We start from the raw sequence: 6,000 nt of genomic DNA, 5'->3' as shown, positions 1-6,000 counted from the left end.
GTCTACCATTAAGTTAACAAGAGGAAGTGCTGGTGAGAATGCAAGCAGTATTCAAGTTACACACAACTAACAGTTAGTTGGACCATCCCCATCCTCGTGTTGCTTACGCACCGCCCGGCAGCGGTCGCAATATGAGAAAGGAGCAGCTGCAGCGAAGAATCGAAACATTATGTGCTGTCTCCACGGTATAAACGGTTAATAGAATCACACAGGGCAACATCGCACTAGATAATATCCTCTCTTATGAATACATAAATAAATACTTAATAAAATTGAATGTATGGGTTAGTACGAGCAAGCAAGAAACTAACTTTTACTTATACTTCTTATCACGTTTCAGTTATTCATTGAAAATACTCTTCACAAAGACTGTTTTGGCAGTAAAAGGTGAATGCATATAATTGTGCAAGGAAAAACAAACAGACATTCAAAAACAAGAATGTAGTAGTTAGAGGTAATGTTTGCGAACAACAACATTGGATTCATAAATGTTTACTTACACCTTGAAAATAGTTTTTTTTTTAAATTATGATTAATGGATCACATTGATGTATATGGTGAAAGTATAATAAATTAATCATGTTTAAAGTTATTCAAGATTTAGTTTAACTGAACCGATAGCATTTTACTCGGCATTTTATAAGCAACTCAAGTTCTCATCTCACATCTGTAAAGATGAGTGCGCGATGAACGAAAGAAAGTAAAAGGAGAAAGTTGACAGTACCCATCGATCAAGCGAAAGGAAGAAAATTAGTCTAGATAGACGAAACGGCCTTTCTTCTAAAAAAACAATAGCACGATAAACGTTTGCTTTTAAAAGTGTTATGTAATAAACGGCCTTTGTGTTACTGCATAAGAGAAATGAATGTCAAATTACGTAACGCAGATAAATCTCTCTCTCTTCGCGCTTTTGTTTGCCGCATTCTAAACTTGTATTGAATCGCTCCGTGTAATCCTCGCGAGATTTGCAGTTTAACAAATATATGCAAAGCAGTATAGAGACGATATAATTAACTTACTGACATATGCGGATCAACATTAGAGAGGAATTCGCGTAAATTTCTGCCTAATTTAAGGTTAAATGAAATATCGTTCCGGGCGCGCAGATTTGCATATTTGAAATTAATATCCCCTTTTCTCACCGAACTTAATTTCCAGGACGATTATTGTTTTAGTTAACCGCTCTTGTGGTTTAATAAAAACAAATTTCGCACGGTTGAGATTGAGCTCGCGTTAATTTCTCTAATGCTATTTAATGTCGGGGAAACTGTATGTGGAACATCCACATTGAGTACGTCTGTAGTCCTGTTTTCGAGACTGACGCTTTCATTGTACGAGGTTAGAAACTGTTAGCTGCATTTCAAATAAATTACATTTTCCCTGATATATTGCCGTGTATGTACTTATATGATAAATGACGTTGTTGTTGGCTCGAGCTGTTTCCGTGTACTTGCAGTGCGCTTAGGAAATGTAAATTTAACTGCAAGGGTAAATTGCGGTGCTCATGTTAACAGCTATACACAGATGAGATCATTTAAACAACATGTAAAGTGTATAGAGAGTAGTCGCTAGGGTGCTGAATTCGGAAATTATTCACAGAAACCTGAAAGTTTCAACCCAAAATGAAATTCTCCATTTAGATATATAACTAGTTTTATTAGTCATAGTTTTTGTGTAGGTGAGTGCTTCAGCACATGACTTTATGAGGTCACTTGTAAGAGTAGAGTACGGGACCTTATGTACAGGGTGAGTCAACGTTTGCGCGGAGTAACTTAATGCTTTGAAGATAAGATTTTTCGATAGAGTGCTTTTGTATTATGATATGGTTGAATATTCTCCACATTTTAAATATATTTGGAATTATACAGGGTGCGCCCACAAAGTAGGGCGCCAAAATGGTACATTTTTTTAATAGAACCCCCTGTATTTGAATGTATTTTTGAATTCTACGTGTAATTGTACGTCTTTTTTATAATATGGTTAATATCCGAAAAACTAGTAGTTTTAAAGATAATTCGATTTGTAAGAAAAATTGGACATTTGCAAGCGTCAGTATTGTTGTGAGACCTAACCTTCACTTCTGGGAATCCCACGATTTACCTCTAGCTAGCTCAGTTGTAATTAAAAAAAACCAAATTTTTACACGCATCTCAAGGTCCAGCTGGATTCTGCCACCCTACAGCATTCCAACAATGACATGAATAGGTGGCTTAACCAAATCCTTAAATTCCAATACGAAACTTTACCCCCAGATTTAATAAACTTGAAACAAGTAAGAGACGCCGACAATTACCTCTCTTTGACTCTAATAAACAAAACCTGGATTGCAATGACTGGTTTAATTTCAGACAAAAAATTGCGTAAATTTCTGTTTTACAAATTGTTACAATTTTAAACAGATAAATGACACACACAAAAAAAAACAAATTACTCAAACATTACAAAAAAAACATGACAAAACAAACCACTAACTACTACTTACTTTTAAATTTGTCCGAGTAACGTACTCTGATACAAAGAGGTATCCGTACACGATCACAACAAAAAAATTTTCCCACAAACCAAACACTCAAACACCGACGTCTTCTCTCTTCGGGTACCCACAATTATTTTCAAAATTCCGTGTTTCCGCAAAATAAAAAAAAAACAGGACGGCGACAAACTTCTTAAACTTTTCAAAAATTCTTCTTAAACGGCAAACAAAAATTCTAATTAAACCTGGATCCAACTACGCAAGAAACTTCCACAAAATTCAAAAATAACGTAACCGAAGAAGCGCCGGTTGGCTTTGTAACGACCAAAAAGCCCCGCTCTCTTCAAAAATTTTCTATTTAAGCCAAAAGCCCTTCTCCTTTCTTCAACATCCCGCCCGCCAATCACGCGAAGCATCGATTTTTCAACTTCTTGCTAAACGGCACGTACGCCCGGCAATTCTGCGAAGACAACCTTATCTCTACTTCGCGCTATACCTCGTTAACGGCAAATAAAATTTAAAAAGAAATTTACCTCGAAAAAAATTCTAGGAATAAAATAAAAAAAGAACACTTCTAAGAAATTGAACCAAAACTATAACATGAAATTTACGCAATCCTGTGTCTCAAATTATTAATAACCCCCCCGGTTAATTAATTGAACTAAACAAAATTGTCACATCCAGACGCTCTATAATTTCTTTCAAGTTACAACTAAAACAAAATAACACAACAGTATATTGTCAAAATTATTACTTAAATTTTGATTCCAGGTTTTATATCTTTTATCCTGGGTTAAGTAAAAGTCAAATAAATACATCTACTATGAAACATTAAAAAAATAGCTTACAGAGTGTTTTTTTTGGTAGGTCCAAAGTTGCAAAACTTCATATTAAAAATCTCACTTTTTTTAAATGGAACACCCTGTATATTTTTCTGTCATCTTTTGGCTCCTCCAAAAACCTTCAACTTTTGATAATAATGTTCTACACCTATCTCTGATAGTTTTCGAAATATCGTGGTTTTCCTGGGTTTTATATTCTAATCTTAAATAAGTTATACATATGTAACTTACATTATAGTGAGGTGGCCATGCAAAAAAAGGCAATTTTTATCTTTCTCGTCCAAAACAAAAATCATATCGATTAATTATTTTTCAAACAATTTATTTTGACTACAAAACAAATTTAATTGAACTCCTAATGTCATCCAGTCAGTGATATTAGTTTAATTCTTTTCATATTCACCTCGTTATTATGTAAATTAGAACTTATTTCAGATTAAAATATAAAAACTAGGAAAACCCAGATATTTGTTTATGTTTTTACTATCAAATTTATTCTCCAGTTTTTAGACTTAAATGAACTATTTGAAAAATGAATTAATTAATATGATTTTAGCTTTGGACGAGGCAAATAAAAATTGATTTTTTTTGCATGGCCACCTCGTTATTATGTAAATTACATATAACTTATTTAAGATTAGAATATAAAAACCAGGAAAACTAAGATATTTTGAAAAATATCAGAGATAGGTATAGGACATTATTATCAAAAGTTGAAGGTTTTTAGAAAAGCTAAAAGATGACAGAAAAATATTCAGGCTGATCTATTTAAAAAAGTGAAATATTTTAATATGAAGTTTTGTAACTTTGGGTCTACAAAAAAAACACCCTGTAAACATTTTTTTAATGTTTCATAGTAGATGTATTTATTGGACTTTTACTTAAACCAGAATAAAATATATAAAACCAGGAATCAAAATTTAAGTAATAATTTTGACAATATACTGCCGTTTGCAAATGCCTAATTTTTCTTACAAATCGAATTATCTTGAAAACTACTAGCTTTTCGAATATTAGCCATATAATAAAACAGACGTACAATTACACGTAGAATTCAAAAATGCATTCAAATACAGGAGGTCTAGTTTAAGAAATGTACCATTTTGTCGCCCTACTTTGTGGGCGCACCCTGTATAATTCCAAATATTTTTAAAATGTGGAGAATATTCAACCATATCATAATACAAAAGCACTCTATCGAAAAATCTTACCTTCAAATCATTAAGTTACTCCGCGCAATCATTGACTCACCCTGTACATAAGGTTTACGTTCTTAGACATTACGGTCAACGGTGGACCTGCACGAAAGCGCACTTACTAATTCTGTTTTCGGCTAGCACTATGACTCGAAGAAGTTTGTTTATCAACCAATTCACATGGAGCGATGTGAGGATAAGGTGGATAAAACCGTTTTATAGCGTCATTATTTAAGAGCCAAACCTCGTAAGCTCTTTTTTGATAGTAAATTTTCGCCGAACTCTGCGATGATGTCCACGGAAAACGGTTAGGTACAATTGTATGTTGTTCTTTTCCAAGGACGGCGGTAGTCTGCGGAGTCGGAATGGAAATCTCGAGCGCCACCAGAAGTTGGTACCCCTTGCTCCTAGTCAAGATCAGCGAAATAGTTTAGGAAACCACAGACAAAACAGAAAGAGAAACGGTCAACCCGTCGGAGTCGTATGAGTATACGGCGGTCGATCACTGGCGGATAATCTACAACAGAACTGCGGTACACGCAAAACAACAATTTTTCAAAGCGGAAACGAAACAATTGACTAACTCTATTTACGGAGAATCAAAGCAAAGGAAAACACCCCACCCTCCGTATAATCAACGGAAATAAAAGTATTAAATACCTACCTTAAAATCAAACGGTATAATTTTAATAGCGCAAAAAATGCAAAGGTGCAAAGTGACGCAAAAGCTCAAAATTCGCAACAAATGCAAGATAACCATTTCTTCATACTGCTCCACCTTATATAAAATTCGGCAATTCTGGAAGGGAAACCTGAATTTTCCAGCTACCACAACGAACTCGTACAATACTGCTCTTTAATTAATTTCTCGGCTCCCCGATGTGATAAAAATCTAGGACTCGGCATCACATCACATCATTCCAATCAGGCGACGTTTGCTGCAACACATCTAATTAGCTACCGGTAACTATGCGTACTCAATTGACCGGGTTAATTTGGGGTTGTCTTCGTAACTTCAACGTCCCTGACATACGGCGTTGAAATAGCCGTGACGTCACTTCGACCTCACTTTCCCTCCCGTCGCACCCCTAACAGTCAATAGGATTTTATTAAAAAAAATACAGATGGCGTGTCCCCACGTGTACTCGAGATGGAGAAAGTTTTATTACATTCGCCGGTTACGTTTTCGAGTAATTCGAGAAAAAGTGCCTAAACAACGTCATTGGCCTCCTCGCCCCTACCTATTACCCTATTATTTCGCGTCACGGAGGGGGATAATCGCGCGCAACGGTAAGCGTTACGATTGTTTAAAGTCGCAGTATTGTACCCTACCCGGTTGGTTGCGCCCATTCTCGGAACTCCTAAGCCTTCGACTGCCGAGCGTTACACGTGATGACCAACCACAGTACGCTATATTCTGTGACGTTACGCATGGTGATTTTACTCCCGTTGTCTTATTATTTAAAAAATGTTGTCGAAGTTGGAGTAA

The sequence above is a fragment of the Photinus pyralis genome, unplaced genomic scaffold, assembly GCF_008802855.1.
Source record: "Photinus pyralis isolate 1611_PpyrPB1 unplaced genomic scaffold, Ppyr1.3 Ppyr1.4_LG4, whole genome shotgun sequence".
Taxonomy (NCBI): Eukaryota; Metazoa; Arthropoda; class Insecta; order Coleoptera; family Lampyridae; genus Photinus; species Photinus pyralis.
This window is presented reverse-complemented; position numbering follows the sequence as displayed.